Genomic DNA, 10,778 nt, shown 5'->3' on the forward strand with positions numbered 1-10,778 from the left:
TCTGTATGATCCACAGCTCAGGAAGACTGAGAATGTTTAAAATAAACCATGTTTTCTAAAACTGACCAATGATCCTATGACCCCTGTTTCCATAGCAAATGCAACAAACTTACCAAAGTGCAAATAGGTTGAGATAAAATATAGAAAGGTCAAGACCTCTAAGTGTTATTGGGAGAAACCCAGCAATTCTCCTGTGGGCCAGGACTCTGCAAGAGTGGAGAGAAAGAAAAACTCCCTTTTAACCAGGAAAAAAAAACAAAACTCTGACAGAACCCCACTCAGGGTGGGCGGCCTCGACTGGTCGAGTGAGAGTCATCTATCTCCCCGCCACAATATAAATAAGCAATATTTTCGAAAAATATTGAACTTTTGCACGGTGCAAGAAAATGCAATAACAAATACCCTTCCTTGTGAAATTTGCCGTAAAGGAAGGTTATGCTCAAAGTTCTTTGAGATAAAAATGTTAAAAATCACACAAGTCCCACATGTTCACTACGTCTGTCCTGGCAGGTTGCCAAAACCTAGAAGAGATTAAGATGCTATCTCATGTTGTTATGAATGAACCTCTCTATAATGCATTTCTAATACCAACAGTTATGTATTTGTTAGCATGTTAGCCTCTGAGTTCTGTGTATATTAGAAGCAAGTATGCAAGAATCTTTAGAGGAAGAACAAGGTTGATGGAGGTGGACCACACAGTCATTTTACTTTGAAGTGTTTACCTTTCTTCATCCTATGTTAAATAATCAACCAAAGGAAATTTGAGCCACCTTATAGGGAACGGTAGCAAAGTAGTGTTTAATCCTTGCAAATAAAAATCAGCACCACTGAGTTTTGTGTGAACCAAATTCAAACGGTAAATTATGTAAAGTGTAAGCCAAAATGTAAGCCCAGCATCCAGCATCTTTTCTTTTTGGTCGATTACCTATTCAAGAGGTATTTTCCACAATGCAGACCAGCAGGAAGCGAATGTAGATTAGATTTTCACTTTATTGTCCCTGTGGTGATTCTTGTGAGACAACAGCTTACAAATCATTTGTTATGGTTTCCTCTGTTAAAACAGTAGTTAATCAGTAGCCGGAAAGCTTTGGCTGTCTCAATGTCAAAAACAGAAGGGAATCATTCGGGTTTGAAGGAAGACCTACTTGCTCCACTTGTTTTGATTACTTCTCCATGTGTGAAGTTCAAGTTCTTGACTGAACACGGAAAGCTTTCCACACAGGGTAGCAGGACCTTGTGACCAGTGTCATCTATTACAGCTCTACAGGCAGCAGGATGGTAGAGTCACGTGAAAACTCAGAGCGGAACAAACTTTTTTTAAATGACGAGGAACTACTTTTTGTAGTACAAACTACCTCTAGAATTGTTACCTGAGGGATTTCTGTCCTTCCAGCCGCTCTACCTCATGTGCCGGCCAAGACAAAAGCCCACTTTAGAGGAAAATGGAAAAGAGTAGCAAAGGATGGGGGCCAAGCGGGTAGCTGTGGTGAGGTAAAATTGCAGACTAAAGCATATCTCCAAATCACAGAGCCCAGAGGATGGAAGAGGAATCCTCCTACTGTTATTGTTTCCCATGTTCTTCCACCCCAGTAATATTTTCCAGATTAAAGCATGCTCCATAGTCTTGCTCCCTAATTTCACAGGAGAAAACCAAAGGAGCCACAAAACAGGGATTGTTTTTTCCACTGCATGAGATAATATGTTGCGTATTGTGTTGTGCCTGAGTTCATCTGCCAAGGTAGCGCAACAGTCCAATTTTTTACAGGTCAGTTAAGAGAACCAGAGACTTAAACAATGGTTACATATTATCAGCTCTTAGAAATAAGCTATTAGTGGAGAAATGGTAGTATCCTTCATATACTTCATTAGACTGAACAGCTTGCAGTGAGGTAATGGATTTTCATGCTGTATAGTTAATGAGTAGATGTCTTTGCAGGGATTTTACAAGGGCCTTATACCATAAGTCTTACAGTGTGGAGAAATCTGGCTACAAAATGTTTACTGCTATTACCTAAACATGGCTTAAGTGGAGCAGTGAGGCATTTCCTGGACCACATCAGAAAACGAGACAAGCTTAATAACCCCACACTTCTGAACAAACACATGTGTACACTTAGTATCCTGTCAGCCCAGGCTGCTTTCAGAGGCCAGTGTTGAGCTCATAAGTTGGCTTGATGTCTGCAGCCTCTTTGTACTGTATGGTCAGACTACCACACCAAGACCAGTCCTGCTCTCCATACTTTGGACACCAGCAATAGTTGCATGTTTAGGTTGGAAATCAACATCGGAACATCTCTGTGTATTAGTTCTTCTTTGTCTTTGTTGCAGCTATGATTATGAAAGAGATCATCCTCTGATTGTATTTTTGTTGGAGCATATGAACTGATCCAGGCACGCAACGCAGAGACAAATTATGTGTAATTTATATAATATGCTGCAGAGGCCACTTGACTTAGGGCCTTGGAAACTTAGCCTGGTTGCTCACCGCCCTCCCCTGTGGCAGCCAAATACATTTTCATGGTGATTTATAATATAAAACAGGTCAAGTATGCACTGTTAAAAATCTACCCCTGCCCGCCAGCTTGCCCCGTGCACACCTTGGAGTGTAAAGTGTTTAATTTCCTCCCAGTGGCAGAGCACATAGTCGTAATCATTGTCCATTTGACAGATCATTGTAAACGTCACTTGTCATTGCTGAGAAACTGACAATGTGACAAAATTCCTGCTGAAACTACTCAAAAGCTACATTCTTCTGGCAACAGCAATCAAATGAAACATTTTATTACTTTGCCTTGGCAGATCATCTGGCAACCAGTTTCACTATGGAACAATAGGGTGCCTGTCGGTTGAATTGTTCCATTAGTAAAACTTTATAATAATAGCTATTCCTCCCAACAGCTCTCATCTTGTACCTCTGTCTACATGATGTTTAGAGCAATTACTTTATTAGACACTTTCTCATTTGCATGGCTGCACTGGATGAGCTATCTGTTAAAAAAAAGAAAGAAAGACAAAAAGAAGAAGAATAAAGCACATACATTTGTGGAGTATTTGGTTTCAGAGAAAATAGCTGGTGACCTGTTATCTTAAAGATTATTTTAAATGCTGAACAATGTGCTTGTATTATGTTACCATACCACTTCCTCCAAATACCTTAAATTGAAAGAGTAGAACCACAGTTACCTAATGTTCATCAGTCATTGTCATTCCATAATCTTCTAGCCAATATTTACTTTGCTCTTGACAGTTTTGCCAGTATTTAGTCCGTTATTTCCACTGGCCAGGGGAAGCAATGCCATTAAAAGAGCCCCAGACAGACATTATTACACAAGTCTGTCTGGCCAGCATGGCCAACATGTGTGAGCAGAGTCCGCATATAACCTTAAATGCTGACCTTAGTCTTACCATTGGTATGAGTTGGCTAGTTTTGCCATTGTAATGATGGTGGTGCAACACCCTGATTTATTAACCCTTTTTTGTTTTAGGTAAAGACTCAGCTGACAGTAAGACTAGTTTAAGGGTCTTACAGGGTCTTACAGCTATCTCAGAGATAGCTGTCTGACATTGTGTCTTTCTATCCCCTTGTCTTGTTTTCTACCACAACACAACATCACAACATAATTCTTGCTCTATAGACACATCTTAGGGAAAAGAAGGCTACTGCTCCGCTCACAGCAGGTATGCAGTTAAACCTACAATCTGGAATCTGTATTCTTGTTGCAGCTGTCTGTAATAGGGTCATGGTTATTCTGCAGAATGAATGTGGGAACAATCATGTGCCTCCTTGATGGATCTAAACATGTGCTTACAGTGTTCTGTATAGATACTAAATGTAGGTTACTGTAGTTTTATTGAAATAAAAGAGGGAATAACACTCAGGTGTTTTTGAATGCTTCTCCTGTGGTAGAACCCTTGATTTTAATGCGTTCCCCCAAAATCTGAGACCTGACCTACTCCCATGCATTGTATGAACATGTCAGTAACAACAAAACATTGACATGACATGACAATTTATTTGTGAGTGTAAATAGATGTTTTTTTTTTAAATTTCCTTTTATTGAATATTGTTCTTTAACTTACATAGTAATCACTGCCCAGTCCAGACCAGCTCTTCTTTGAGTTGTCCCTGAGCTATAAAGTCAGCCCAGAGCAGCCTCACTATAAAGGAAGAAGTGAGCGTTTATCCCATAGCTGTATAAGTTGTTACAACCTTTACCCCCTGTCGCAACTTTACAGGGGGTCTCAGACTGCAGGTTTGAAGCTAGGCCCTAAAACAATGAAACTGCAGAGCTGATGGAAAAGCCATCTCTACTGAGACTGGTTTTATTGCTTTCCAGGCCTGCTGTCCCCTATGAGGTCATTTTTAAGGAATGTCCCAGAGAGTAAAGTAAAAGTCAGGTCAGAGCATTTGACCTGTTTGTTTTGAGTTTTACACCTAGTGCATTTTTTTTCTTTTTTGCACTTTTTTAAACAGTTTGAAATTCTCCACTCTCAGTCTTACTGGCCTGCACTAACCAGCACAAAGCTTGTAAAAAAGGAGAGCTTGTGTCAGCACCCATGATGTGTATCAAATGATGGTGGGAGACCTCGCTTAGGGGAAGCCTTCATTACAAAAGTGAAAACCAATTAGGGTTGTAAAAGTGAGTCATTGGCTTGTAGCGGATGGTACTGTGAGCACTGGCTAAAAGACTACTGTATCAGGTTTTACACTCACAAAGTCTGCCAAGTCTCATGATACTCATGATACTGTGAAATACTAAAACAGTTTAATGTTGTCATAATCTAACTGGTCATAACTCTAATCAGGTTACAGATTTGTTTTGTTCTCAGCAATAAATAAAGTGGGGAACAGTCCTGCTCTAGTGTCCTAAAGGTGTCTTCAGAAGAACCGGAAAAACATTTTGCAGAAAAAAGCTCTGTAGGGCTCTGAGAAAATTCATGAAAGGGAAGCGGTGCTTCATCAACACTGTCTGCAGGGTGGACCGGAGCTTGGTCTGTATTGCTGATAGCAAGTCAGACTTGTGTTGAGGTTGGACTGCCAGGGCTGCCTTTTGTCAGAGATTCAGTTCTTAAGATTTTTTATGAACAGAATTTCTCTGCACAGCCAAAGGCCAGGAGGCATCTGGTTTGGCAGCCTGATCTTGTGTCTGCTTTTTGCAGATGATGTGGTCCTGTTGGCTTGATCAACCAACTGACCTCCACTTGTTACTGGAAGCAGTTAGCAGAGTGGCTCTTGATTTACTGGTCCATCTATGTTCCTACAGTCACCTATTTCCAAAAGCTGTGCGTAATGACTAAAAGAATTACATTGCATATAAAAAGTGGCTAAAATTTCCTATACAGTTTTGTTGGACGGTCCCTTAGTGATACGGTGAGGAGTCTTGGGCGCAGGATAGAGTTGCTGCAGTGGAACCATATGAGGCATGTCCACATGGAAAGAGGCCCTGGAGTAGGTGTAGGGCAGGCAAGGATCTTAGCTGGCCTGGGAACACCCTAACTGGTCTGGAGGAGCTAGCCAGAGAGAGGGAAGTGTGAGCTTCCCTGCTTAGGCTCCCTGCAACCCAACCATAGAGTAAGTGACAGACAATTGATGGATGGCTCTGTAAGGATTAGGTGTGCTGTGGTTGGCTTGGGATTTTTAAGCAAGTATATTCCTCCATTTTCTTCCTTTTTTGGACTTTTCAGCTCTTATTTGCAGGGTCATCTACTGCAGAAGGCCCGATTGTTATCTGCTGGTGTCATGTACTGTCATGTACTGGTGTCATGTATTGTCATGTATTGTCATGTATAAAGTTCAGAGGAAGCTTCTTTCTGACTGTCAAAGACTAAACATCTGTGCATACTGGTGGAAAAATGTCCACCAGTTTACAGACGAAAGGTGGATGTGTAAGGACAAGGTGATTCTTATTGCAGCAGTTATACACATTTTAGCTTGGAATTTTTAATACAAGTCAGATGTTTGTACAAAGTGCAGCTAAGTGCTGTTGTTCCACTATCAGCTGCATCAAAGATATTGGACAGTTTTGGTTACTACTGCTACTACCCTGGGCAAAATAAAAGGTTTGTTACTATTATACTGTACTTAGTACTGTTAATCCTGGCAGAAACCCAAAGTCTCTTAGAAACACCTCACTGACTTTGTATATATGTTACTGAATTTGAGTCCAATGCCATTCATGCACATGAAGTCACGAGTCAAAGGACTTCAGTTTCTGAATAAACATTTTTCTTACAGCCTCTGTCTGCAGCATGGCTGAATTGCATCTTTCTGCAGCTTCAACTGTGCTGGTTTACATTTCCCTCAGCCCTACCATTGTGTTACACTTGGTGATTGACTGTGTGTCCTAAGCTTACACTGCAGCTTATTTGTGGTAATTGCTGTTCTAGAGGGATGCCATTAAGCTAAAAATTTAGATTTTATCAGGAGTTGTGAATTGTCTGTTCCACAACTGTTGAAGTATAATTCATCCCTCATATTAAGCAGGTCAGACCGCTTTCTTTCACCTCCATAATATTGCTAAGATCAGGATCATCCTCTCTCAGAGTGATGCTTTGTTACTTTAAGACTGGACTACTGCAACTCACTATTATCAGGATGTCCACATTACTCCATCAACAGTCTGCAGCTGATCCAGAATAGTGATAGTAGTAGTTCTGACAGGAAGCAGCCAAAAGGGGTCATATCTCTCCTGTTCTAGCTTCTCTTCACTGGCTCCAGTGGGCTCAAGAATACACCTTCTTCTAACCTACAAGGCTGTTCATGGACTAGCTCCATTATATCTGCAGGACCTGATAGAACTGTATGTTCATATGTTCCTCCATCTCAGAGTGCAGGTTTACTTGTAGTAAACATAAAAGTAGTGGTAATGGGAGGTTGAGCCTTTAGCTATCAGGCACCGCTACTATGAAACCAGCTTCCAACTTGGGTTCAGGAGGCAGACACCACCTCCACCTTTAAGACCAGACTTAAAACCTTTCTGTTTAGTAAAGCGTATAGTTAGCCCCAAAAATAGTGTGTAGGACTGACAGTTATAGATACAGTCACTTGTTGACATGGCCTCAGCCACAGGTAGCAGATAGCTAATACTTTTAACACAGTTATGCTGCTGTAGGCCTACACTGTTGGGGGACACAAACTTGATCCACTGAGCAGTTCCCTGTCCCCTCAAATCCGCCTCTGACCCTCGTACCTCTTCTCTATTCTGATCAGTCTGGTTCATTCTAGTGAACCATGTCGTAAACTGTGTTTGCTGTCTTCCTCGTAGTTCTCTCTCTCTCTCTTTACAGGTCTCTCTGCCTCCAGACCTGCATGCTGACCTGCAATCTGACCCCTGAATATTCCAATGCTTCTTGCCTACACCAGTCTCTGTTGCTCATCTTTGTTTTAATTATTACTATTTATTAACTGACGATATATGTACATCCGCTATAATATAATCACTGTTTCAGCTTGACAAAATTAACAACCTGTCATGTTTGTTCTCTATAATGTATGATGTTTGCTGCATGTTTGTTCCTTTCTCTCTCCTTCATCCTCTCTGTCCTGTCTACCTCTTCTTCTCCTCCTCTACCCGGACAACTGTCAGCCCGAAGGTTCTCCCTATGAGTTGGGTTTCTTCCTGTTAAAAGGGAGTTTTTCCCTGTAACTATTGCTTTTAAGGAGGTTCAGGCTCTGGGTCTCTGTGAAGCGCTTTGAGACCATTCTGACTGTAAAAAGCGCTATACAAATAAGTTTTGAATTGAATCAATTCACTTGATTCCTTTATCCTTTGTGTTGTGTGTTGCTGAAAGAAGCAATCATACAAACAACAAAAAGCATCTCCAGAGATAATATTTGATAGAGCTAATTGAAAGTGTTAGGCACAAGTAACATTAAGTGGTTGTTTACAATATATATTTCTAAGAGTGTTGATTTATTGTCCACAGCTGACTTGAGTCTGTCTCTGCTCAGTTGGTGAAATGTGTTATTCACAACCACAAGGGAACAGCAAAGAAGTTAGTTTGTTGCCATGGCTGGTAATATTTCATACAACAGCCTTTAAGTGTTGTCTAGTACTAAACTCAGGAGTATTTGTTGGCCCTGTCTGAGTTGTAAAATGTGGACAGGACAAGCTAAATATAAGTGTGTATTGGATTTCAAGAAGCATGAAATGGTCAGTGCTGAGAGGAAAGACAGAGAGCTCAGCGTAGCCGTGCTCTACACAGCATGTCCCAGGGTGCTAGCTGTGATGGATGGCTGTCAGCCCCTTCCAGTACCACCCCATTTCCTGAGGTCACACCATTGGAGGTCACGTCTCTCTGGAAGTCAGCCACCAATGCTCAGTTCCAAGAAAAAAAAATAGCACTGACTGTGTGGGACTGGTGATAACCAAAATATGCTAACACAAGCAGTACGTGTTGTGGAGTACACTGTCGTTTGGTTTCCTTTAAGTCTTCTAAAACATATACTGTGTTGACTGAAGTGGTAAAGCAGGGCTTTATTGGACTCATATAAGAGCCATTCTTTTCTTGTGAGGTAATCGTTTGTTAGCAGTTATATGGGGGGTGTATCCAATGATGTCACCGCTCCAATTTGCTCTCTGCTCACTTGACAGATTTGTTGATGATCTGTGTAGTGTCAGATGTCTTATTCGAGTCAGGCAATAACCAGTTATTATATGTCTCCTTCTAAATATACTTGCCAAATGATTTTAAAATAATATAGTTCATAATAAAGCAGTGGATTTTTCCAGTCTTAAAAAATCCTTATGCAATAGGTTGTTGAAAGTCATGACCACATTTACTCCATAGCTGCTATGTGGGAGGATAAAGACAGTTGGAGTGCTGTTTTCCTCTGTGTTACAAAGCTATTTATACTCATGATATTTCCATCTCATCCCATTCCAGACCTGTGAAAAAATGGTTAGAAGTGTCTGCCGGTCAGGACTTGCTGGTGTTGATTGTATTGAAGGAATTTGGGTATTAAAGCTCATCTTCCTTCTTCCATCTACCTTGAGAGGTACTAGTCTTGCGACAGTCTGCAGATTGGAGAACAGGTGTTGAAAACACTTAAACCCAACAACTTGAACTTTAAAAAGTCATTTTACAACTGGTTGATTATAGACATAGGCCAGTGTGGCATCTGGTTGAAAACAGGGAACACAAGTGCGGTGTGATGTCCCTGTTTTCAAGTTAAAAGCATGGTATCCAGGTTCTTAACCCTTTTTTGTACCTGAGTTAGAGCCCTACTTTTACAATCCATAAATATATAGTTTTTACCTAGTGAGTTATTTTTTTAGTTTATTATATCTGGAGAAAACAATGAGGCACAGAACAGATTGCCTTCTACAAATGTTGCTGCTGTGGTATTTTTGTAGATGGCCTCGAGTGCTCCTCTCAATGTTACTGCCACTAGCTTGGGCGTGAGAAAGTAACCCGTTATCATCAGTCCTACACAGCATGGGCTAGTGTTTGAGAGTAGTCACTGGAGCAAGATTGACAATTACCTGTCGTGTTGTGGCTGTAAATCTCAGCAGAGTGATTAGTGAACAACTGTGGGTCTGGCAAATAGAGGCTCAGGCCTCCCTAATGGAGCAGGCACAAAATATCCTGAGGCGATAGCAAATTTGCTTGGTCTGCCAAATGTTTATCTCAGTGGTGGAGGGACAAGTTGCACCATCGCTGATGCAGTAGTCTTATTATCAGGAGCTTATTAATTTACATAGACAACTACAAACAGAGCTTCATTAGCATTGTTTGCTGTTGTGTTTCTAGCCAAGACCATTATTCATTTTCCATTTTCTCCGCCAACTCCTGAAGGGAAAATTTTTTCTTTGCTCTGCTCTGATTCGATGTCAGTAGAGCTGCTATGATTTATTGTTATTAAGGCCTGTTCTGATTGGTTGTTTCTTTGCTCTGCTCTGATTGTTTATTTGTTCTCCTCTAATTGATTGTTATTAAGGCCTGATCTGATTGGTTGTATCTAAGGCCTGCTCAGATTGTTTGTTAGTCAAACATGTTCTGATTGGTTGTTTCTTTGCGCTGGTCTGATTGGGTGTTAGTAAGGCCTTTTCTGATTGGTTGTTTCTTTACTCTGCTCTGATTGGGTGTTAGTAAGGCCTGCTGTTTTCACCAAACTGTCCTCTGCTTCCTCTTCTCTCACACTTCAAGTTCTTAATACATCCATATATCTCCTAGTTGGCCTTCCTCTAGATACAATTCCAGCCCTTTATCAACTTTATTAAAGTTCAGTTTTGACAATTAATTCAACCTTATAAATAAATTCAGCTCAGATCAATTCAAAGCAAATCCTTCAGCATGCAGCAATCAAATGCTTTTTCTAGTTATCCATAAGAATCAGAATTTAGAATCAGAAATACATTATTAATTCCTGGGGAAAATTGCATCACTCTGACTGATCTGACTTACTTGCCGCATTTTAGGTATTAAAATGATTATAGAAACCATGTTATGGTCATACTTCTATTAAACACAATGTTCTTATGTGTTAAGATTAAGATTCTGAATTATGTGTGGCTTAATTCGTGTACAAGGTGTGATTAATAAGTAAATGTCCCAGTGTGGTCAGTCAATAATAAAACAAAATCATCTTGATTTTTTTCCTGTAGCAGTTCAAAGAGATCATCATAATAAGCTCCAAAGAGTAGAGACCATCGCCTATCATGTAGACCTCATGGTCTCAGAATGTTTTCAGTTTCAAGTGTTCTTTTATCTCTCATTAGAAAAAATGGACCCAAGTGTCATGCATAGTTACTTAGCATGACTACATACTGATCCAC

This window comes from Parambassis ranga, chromosome 9 (genome assembly GCF_900634625.1).
Source record: "Parambassis ranga chromosome 9, fParRan2.1, whole genome shotgun sequence".
Classification (NCBI taxonomy): domain Eukaryota; kingdom Metazoa; phylum Chordata; class Actinopteri; family Ambassidae; genus Parambassis; species Parambassis ranga.